Genomic DNA, 9,439 nt, shown 5'->3' on the forward strand with positions numbered 1-9,439 from the left:
TGTGGATTAATACCTTCATCCAAGTTCTTCTAAATGTAATCAAAATTTGAAGAAGCTTAAAAATTTGCTAGTTCTAAGAACTGGATCAGCTTGAAGATTTACCTCTCTGAGAATCTAAGAAAGCTCCAATTAAATAAAATTTCTATATGTTTACATTAAAGAGAAATAATTCATAGCATTTTCCAGGCATTAATCATAATGCAGAGGAAAAGTCCTCTTTGATGAGAATTAGCTCTGCAGGGTTCAAGTCCTATCTCTGTAAACTTTGTTCCAGCTTTAACCATCTCTGCTCTAAGCTAATGACATCTCTACTGTCTCAGTTATTTTTCTCTTACAAACATATGCTCTCCTATTATGCATCAGGGACTTGACCACATACCAGATGCCTGGGATTCTTCTCAAGAAAGCCTGATGTGTTGCTTTGTACTTTGCTAATGATAGAGGAGATAGCACATGGAAAAAGTCAGCCAGAACTCCCCCACGGTGGGGTTCATTCTCCTGGGCCTCTCAGCCCACCCAAGGCTGGAGAAAACATTCTTTGTGCTCATCTTGCTGATGTACCTGATGATCCTGCTAGGCAACGGGGTCCTCATCCTGGTGACCATCCTTGACTCCTACCTGCACACGCCCATGTACTTCTTCCTGGGGAACCTCTCCTTCCTGGACATCTGCTACACAACCTCTTCCATCCCTCTAGTCCTGGATGGCTTCCTCACTCCCAGGAAAACCATCTCTTTCTCAGGCTGTGCCATGCAGATGTTTCTCTCCTTTGTCATGGGAGCCACAGAGTGTGTGCTTCTGGGCGTGATGGTGTTTGATCGCTACATGGCCATTTGCAACCTCCTGAGGTACCCCGTGGTCATGCAGTACCTACATGCCCATGGCTGTCAGCTCCTGGCTGACTGGCGGAGTCAACTCCTTGGTACAGTTGTCTCTTGCAGTACAGTTACCCTTCTGTGGAGACAATGTTATCAACCAATTCACCTGTGAGATCCTGGCTGTCCTGAAATTGGCCTGTGCTGACATCTACATCAATGTGATAAACATAGGGATGATAACTGTGATCTTCTTGGGGGTCCCAGTTCTGTTCATCTCTATCTCCTATATGTTAATTATTGCTACCATCCTGAGAATCCCCTCAGCTGAGGGGAGGAAAAAGGCCTTCTCCACCTGCTCTGCCTACCTTTCTGTGGTGATCATATTCGATGGGACCTTATTTTTCATGCATGGGAAGCCCAAGACTAAAGACCCTTGGGGGCAGACAAAAAGGACCTTTCAAACAAGTTCATCCCCTTCTTCTATGGGGTTGGTGACCCCGATGCTCAGCCACATCACCTGCAGCCTGAGAAACAAGGACGTGAAGGGTGCTGTGAGGAATGCTGTGGCTCAGAAACACTTCAGCCAGTGATGTGGGGAGGTCCTCTGCTGTTTCCAGCCTGTGGGAGAAAGGACTTCCAATCATTATAGCTGCCATTTAAAAGCCAAGTCATCAGCTGGAATGGTCTCTTGCTCCTAAGTCCATTTTCAGAGAATATTTAATGTAGAAAAGAGCATATATACTGAATTTTGGTCATATGTCTGATAGCTTCAACAGATGCCAGACAATAATACTCTAATTGAATGTCTGATGATATTTGGAACACATGCTAAAATCAAGGCTACAGAAACCATAGGAGCAAGTCAAATGGCCCTTGTTGAATCTAAGCTGTAGAGTCAGTACAGGGAAGTGAGATATGTCTCACGGCAATTTTGCCGCCCCTATTGGATTCATTAGGAGAGTCTGAGGAACACAAAGGAAGTAGAAATTTTCATTTGGGGCTTTTGTTTAATTAATTCAGTTTGCCCAAAGTGCTAAGAAAAGATTAGGACGAGTTCTCCACATAGAGAGTTTTGGGTGCAAATAATCTATTTTGATAAACTGAATTTCTTTTTAGCTATGAGAAAATTGAAGCTATTTTTCTCTTGATGCTGCAAGTAGATTAAATTAAATTCAAAGATTATCATTTGAAATTGATATTTGTCACTTACAGTAATTCCCAATAGAAAAGCTAGTATTCTGTTTGCTAATAACTCACATTCTGAAAAGAAAAAAATAGATGATAGATGTCAAGGAAGGAGGAGGAGGAGAGAGTGGGAGGAAGAGAGAAGGAGAGAGGGAAAGGAAAGGAAGAGAGAGGTAGTGGCTAAATCTGTTCGAAGACTTTGGGAGGTAAAGTTTGACAAATTTCTTTGCTCCAAGAATTCTCAGAGCCTTTAACATGCTAAAGTACACTGTGAATGTCCAAGAGATATAAAGGCTGTAGCATTTTCTGAACCTTCATAGATTAGCACAATAAAAATCAAGAAGTGCTTTCTTACCCATGACCTTGAGCAGGTTGCTTAACCTCTCTCAGCCTATTTTTTCATATTTTAAAACCTAACCTAACCACTTGATTTTATTTAGATTACATAAGATACTATAAGGAAGTGCTTTGTAAATGGTAAGGAAATAGAAATGTAAGATAGTAGTAGCAGTAGTATTAATGCTGCACAGTGCTATGTGCCATGTAGAAAAGAACAAGACATACTTCTTGTCTAGGACAATAGACGTGGAAAACAGATGAGCAATTCAGAGATGGCAGTAGATGAATAGAAGCAGTTTTATGGCAAGTTATATTAAATTTTGAAACTATTAGAAGACTTGTTTAAAAAGGAAATTTAGAAAGTAAAATCAATTTTGAAAATAGATCTTGAAATTTTTTGCTCCAAGTGATATTTAGTTTTTCTGATATTTATTTAAAAATATATTGCATAAGATAAGGATTGCATTTTGTTAATTTCACATTCTTATGTTAGTCATGTTCCTGATTTCTATTTTGTACCAGTAAAGAAAAAATCTTACTATTGCAAATATACAAGAGTGACCTCTAGCGGGCATTTAAGCAAACTTCAGACACTTATGGAGCCTATGGAAGGAAGCCTATCGTCCTTAGAAGAGGCTTCAGAGGTCTTGCTCAACCCTATGTACACGATGCATGGAGTTCCTCTCCAATATCCATGACCCTAGTCATCCAGCATTTGCTTGAATACCTCCTATGACAAAGAATTCAATATTTTCAGATTCTAGTCATTACATTCAGCACTACCAGCAAATTCATCCTTGAATTACGTTAACATATATCCTCTGATAGCTACTACCTTCCAGTCCTAATTTATCTTTGTGCCTCTATGTGACATATACCTAATCGCTTCCCTTCTGATAGATGATGACATTTCTTCTGGTTCCCTGAGCGTATTTCCCTCCAGCCCCAATAGCCCCAGTCCTTCCTCCTGAGCTAAACTCACCCAGCATTACCCAACCAACAGGTGCTGAACTGTGTCTAGAGCATCGTCTAGTTTATTCCAACAATAGAATGAAATATTTCTAAAAATACTTTGGGAATAATAATGACACTGCTGAGCTAACTCTATTTCCCCAAGGTAACTGAGATCAGACTGATATAAACACTTTTGAATAAGCCCACTTCCTGGTTAGGCTGCCCTCTACTCACTTTTATTCCCTCTGAGCAATGGCGGTCACATACTTTTATATTACAAATTACATGATCCTAATGTAATTGTTAAGTTAAAAATTACATAAATTGTTTTCTCTAGAAATGATGGCTACCTCCATTCTCACCCTCCAAGTTCACATTCCTTGCCTTTCAAAGTCAGTTGCCTTTCTCTTGGCCTCTGCTTTCAAAAAGAACAAGAGGTGTTAACAGGAAGAAGAGACAACAAAACCAAGGAAATTTTTCATTGACTTAAGTCATCGGTTTTTCTGAAAAATTATTGCTATGGTGCCATACAATATAGGAACTCATTCCTAAAATTCCTCAAAAGAAAGTGATCAGAATGGATAAGCTCTTTGCAGGGACAGAAATACTATCACATTATTACACTTATTCAAACAAATGTATTATTTCAACTTCACAGTTTTGGGTCAGTGGTTTTTCAGGCTTTTATTCTAGTGACCAAATCCCCAATGAAATCTTTAAGCCAAAACTCCAAACATAAAGTGCATCTGCTTTGGTGGAAGGAGAGCAGGTGTGGGGGCAGAACTGAGGTGGGAGACAGCGGAGGGAGTTTGGTTCTACCTGCTCAGACTTAGCTTCATCTCTATCCCTCAGGAGTTCCCAACCCAGAGGCACTACCCAACTCAAATAGGATCCATACCACGGTTGCCAAGGAAATTAGAAATCTTATAAGAATATTCTTAGCTCCATTCTAAGAAATAAATTTGAGAATCTTGGGGAAAATATATTCTAAGAAAAAATTAAATTACCCAATTAAAGAGCTAGACAACCTAAAAACATCAATCACCTAAGAAATTGTCAGAGTTATTACTTTAAGATGGGCCCAGCCCAGAGGGTTTCACAGATGAATGTTATTAAATATTCAGGGAATGAAAGGTTTTAATACTGTTTAAAGTATTTCAGAGCTTACAGCAAGAAAGATATCTTCCAAATTCCTTTAACCAAATTGGAGTAACATCAATGGCAAAACATGAAAAACATGACAAAGAAGGTATGATGGAGAAAGCCAGAAACCCATCTCATTTATGTATGAATGTGCATATATAACAGAATTCAGCAACACATGAAAAGAATAATATGCCATATCCAAGTGGATTTATTTTAAAAATATAAAAGTGGAACAATTTAGGATATCCACTGGAATAACTGGAATAGAATGAGTGTGTTTTTCTTTAACAAAATTAAATCTATGTCTTTAATTTAAAAAGTCTGCATTATGCCTAATGATGAATCAGTAGATCAGATTCATTACAATTTAACATCATTCTGGAAATATTAACCATTGAATTAGAGAACAAAAAGAAATATAAAGTGAAAATAGAAGAAAGTAGGGAATACTAGTAATTTTATACCAGAACAAAACAGGAAACTCAACTGAAAAGCAATTTTTCTAAAAAAGTAGGATAATTCAACAAAGAAGTGTGTTATGAAATTAACATGCAAAAATCAAATTTTACATACAAATAATGACCAGGAAAAAATATAATGCGGGAAAAAGAATTCATCTATGTTAGCAATGAATTGGGGAGAAAATATCTTAAAAGAAAGAATCTGTAATACTTAAATGAATAAAAGTATAACAGGCTATTGAGAAAACTCAAAAGAATATCTGAATAAACTAAAGGATATAACTTGGATTAGAAATTTCATTCGTGTTAACTTCTCAAGTCCTCTAAATAAATACAGAAATTCAATTCGATCCCAATCTATGACAAGCTAATCTAATTCACATAGAAATATAATTATATATTATATTTAATGTAATGTATATAGAAAAACTTGTCAGAACAGCCAGAAATTTTTGGAAGAAGACTAACAAGTGGAAATCAGTCCTATCAGATATCAAAATGTATAAAAGTACAGTAATGAAAAAAAGTTTGGTACTGGTAGAGAAGTAAATAGATCATTGAAACAGAATAGAGTCTAGAAATACACCCAAATACATATAGTAATTTACTGTGTGATAAAGTCAATGTGCTAATTATTAAGCTATTGTCTTTCAGCTTCAAAGCTATCCTTAAGTTTAATATATAAATTAAGCTCAGTAAGAGATTAGCGATAACTAATAGTAAAATAGAACAATTAAACAATATACTGTAATAAAAGTGATGTGAATGTGGTCTCCTCTTTCTCTTAAAATATCTTATTGTGCTATATTCACCCTTCTTCTGGTGATAATGTAAGATGATACAATGCCTACACGATGAAATGAAGTGAAGTGAATGACATAGGCATTGTAATGGAACGTTAGGCTACTATTTACCTTTGAACAATACATCAGAAGGTTTTTATTTTTGAGAATGCATAAGTCTTCACTGCACGCACTATGCCTGGCTTTATCATATGCCCTGCAGCGTTGCCACATAGTTAATCTGTCTTCCCATGTTTTATGCCCTGGTGCCTCCTTTGTACTTTAATGAATGTAGGTTCTCCTGGGCATCTTCTTCCACTATCACTAGTAAAGACTTGCTTGGGATGCTATCCTGTCTCCTTAATCAAATTCTTCAACTCTGCCAGAGCTGTAGCAGCAACTTCATCAGCAGATGAAGCCTCTTCAGTAATTTTTATATTTTTCAGTCCAAACCTATTCCTGAATCTGTGTAACCATCTCTTACTTTCAGTAAAAAAAAGTAAACTTGGTGTCACTCATTTCAGAGGATTCCTTACTGATGTGCTCATATAGGCTCAATGCTTTCTGGTGCAATACATAGCTGTCATTTGGAACATGCTTTCTTTTCATGTCTTCCACTCACAAATTCAGTGCCTTTTCCATCTTAACTAAGCACTTATCACCCATTGTAGCCATGATTTTTTGCAATTTTAGGTGCAACAGCGACTCTAGCATGCATTTATTTTTCCTTCTTCACGATTTCATGGATAGCAGATTCATTCTTACTGTAGATCTTAGCAACCTCAGCATACAATTTTTTTTCTTTCCTTATTAAGTTGAGAACTTTTACCTTTTCATGTAAAGGAAGCACGTTATGGCTTCTCTTGGGCAAATCTGAACTGCCAGTGTCACTACTCTTGTACTTTGGGGCCATTATTAAGTAAAACAAAGGTTACTTGAACACAACCACTTCCATACCCTGACAGTGGACAGTCGATCTGATAAGTGAGACAGTGACTAAGTGACTAATGGGCAGAAATCCCATGGGTACGCTGGACAAAGGGATGACTCACAACCAGGCGGGATGAAGCGAGATGGTGTGAGATTTCATAATGCTACTCAGAACGGCACACAATTTAAAACTTGTGAATTGTTTATTTCTGTAAATTTCCATTTAATATTTTTGGACTGCTGTTGACTGCGACTAACTGAAGCTGTGGGAAATGAAACCACAGATAAGGGGCACTACTATACCCAGCTTTCTGGTTCTGGGCTTGAACTTCAAACTACTTTTCCACTTTTACAGCTGGCTCCCCGTAGGGGTTACCCATAGGGGGCACTAGAGGGAGAGTGGAATACTGGAGGAGGAAAAAGGACTTGCTCTTAACGGTTTACTTCCTGTTTCTGTGCATGTTACCCCCTAATGCCTTCGAGTGGGGCCCAAGAGCAGCAGTGGTTGTTCCTACATCAGTTGGTTTCAATGTCCTGCTTCTTTCCACATTCTCAGAACCAAGCTCAGTGTTCTGGATCTCAGTTCCATAAAGCCCCTCCCCGAACACCAAGGTAAATTGCAGAGGAATCAAACATTAAAATATAAAAAAATAAAACCTTAAAGGTTCTTGGATGAGAAGGAACGGTAAAGATGATTCTGGTGGGGAAAAATGGCAGTTTATTCTGTAGACTCCATGATGTTTCGTGATCCAACCCCCATCCAGCTACTCTATTCTAAAACAAGCAGCTCCGGAGGCTCAAAGGCGTGGGCTCAGTTAGGGCCCTAAAAGATGGAGCTGACACAGGAATTTTACTTCTTTGCAAGAGGAGATCCTGGAGACATTAGAGTCTTGGGCCAGGAAAGAGATGGAACACTGTGGAATCTAGAGGCAGAGTGGCCGATTCCTGGAGTCAGAGGGACAGGTCTGTGGCTTCCACATCAGGGTCGGTCAGGGTCACTGGAAGAGCTTCAGGGGTGGGAGTGTCTCTCTGGCCCTGAGCGGGGGATGCCTTAGGTTTTACTAACCTTTGCAGCTCAGGGCCTATTATAAGACTTGCAACTGGCCAGTGTCTCACACCCCAATCCAATGGGGCAGATCACAGTGCCTGCCCCACTCTCAAGATGGCAGGATGCCCAAAGAGTGCCAGCTGCAGGGGACCCAGCAGCTAGACAGAAGACAAACAGAACGCAGAAAAACAAGTGTCCAAATGTAACTGAACAGCTAGAAGAACGGAAACATGCCAAGAGCACTCCAGGAAGTTCAAGTCCAGCACAATAAAAAGTATTTCTGAGACGATGGAAGATTGAACACATAAAGAGTACAGTTTGGGGGGAAAAAAAAGATATGATGCAATTAGAGGGGAACACAAGGTCGAAGGAAGGTTGGGGATTGGGGGCCGGCAGCAGTCAATAAGAAAGATTTGAAAGTGTTCAAAGAAGGAAATGCCAGGATTCTAATTCAATCTAACTCCAAAGCCTATGCCCTTTCAGTTCTACCAGCACTAAGCTAGGCTTCCAGGGGGGCCTAGAGATGGGTAAGAATGAGAATGGACCCAGCCGGCGTTCAAGAGGTTTTTAGAAAAAAAAGCAATGAGACCACAAGATCCTGTTCTTTCTCCCGGAGGGACTTTCACTGCCCAACATGATTCGATTCCTCCTTAAACAAAACAAACACTTCACTGATTCTGGCAGGCAAAGGCAGGCCTCAATCCTGTTTCTTCGGAAGCCACGAAGTAAATGCCACTTCAGAAAATCCGATAGCAGCTTCAGGGAAACACTAAAACTTTCAGCCCACACATACCCTGTGTCCCTCAAGTCTGGCTGAAAGAAAACATGGAGAGAATTTAGGCCAGGGCCCTGGCAAAAAAAAAAAAAAAAGAAAAAAAAGGAAGGGGCCAAAAAAAAAAAAAAAAAAAAAAAAAAAAAAAAGGCTAGGGGGTGGCAAAGGCTTGTCTGCAGAGTCTCCTGGCTCTCACCTCACTTCATAAGGATTTATGAAGTTATCATCTGTGGATCCCTATAAAGATTTTTGGTTTGCTGTTTCTTCCTGACCCCTCCCCACCCAGCTAAACACCCCACATAATGACAGTTCAGTAATGATTTGCTGCCCTTATGGCTTTGAAAAGTTATACCGCTTTTCAGACCATGACTTTTTTTTTCGTATAACAATGTTTTTACTCAATGACATATGCTACGAGAAGAAGTAATATTTTGACTTTATGGGTTCAGGCAAAGACACACTCACCAACTTATTACTCAGCACAGCAGTTTCTAGTTGGAGAATATCATATGGAATAAACAGGAATTGCTTGCCACATAGAAATAAACCCCAAATCTATTGCTGAGCGAGAAGAGCAGAGAGTCGGCATTTTCTGTGACTCTTCAGTGGGCTGTGCACGCACTGCTTTTTACGTGTTTTGAAGCACTTGTGGATTTATTTAATTTTGCTCTAAAAATATTTTCTGTGATATAACTCTATTTATAGTGCAGCTTAAATACAAGATTACCATGAACCCCAAAAATGTTGAAATATTGTTAAAGAAAATGGTGTAGAAAGAAGACTCTACCTGCCAAAGAATCTCTTTTCCATCAGCCCCACTCACTATCAAATCTTTTGTTGTAGCCACCAGCCCCCGAAAGACACACGGACCACCAGAAATCAGTGAGTTATAGGAAACATAATCTTTATTCAGCCAGCTGGGTCTGCCAGGGGTACACAGACTCCAAATTAAGCAGCTCTGAAATGTAAAGTTACAGGGTTTTTAAGCCCTAAATCCCATTCCT

The 9,439-nt window shown here is 39.2% G+C and overlaps 1 pseudogene; it reads left to right on the top strand.

Annotated features, from left to right (window-relative positions):
• The first annotated feature begins 453 nt into the window (after nt 1-453).
• On the top strand, nt 454-1,408 carry LOC102895584 (annotated as a pseudogene).
• The last annotated feature ends 8,031 nt before the right edge of the window (nt 1,409-9,439 follow it).

The sequence above is a fragment of the Pteropus alecto genome, unplaced genomic scaffold (genome assembly GCF_000325575.1).
Source record: "Pteropus alecto unplaced genomic scaffold, ASM32557v1 scaffold114, whole genome shotgun sequence".
NCBI lineage: Eukaryota > Metazoa > Chordata > Mammalia > Chiroptera > Pteropodidae > Pteropus > Pteropus alecto.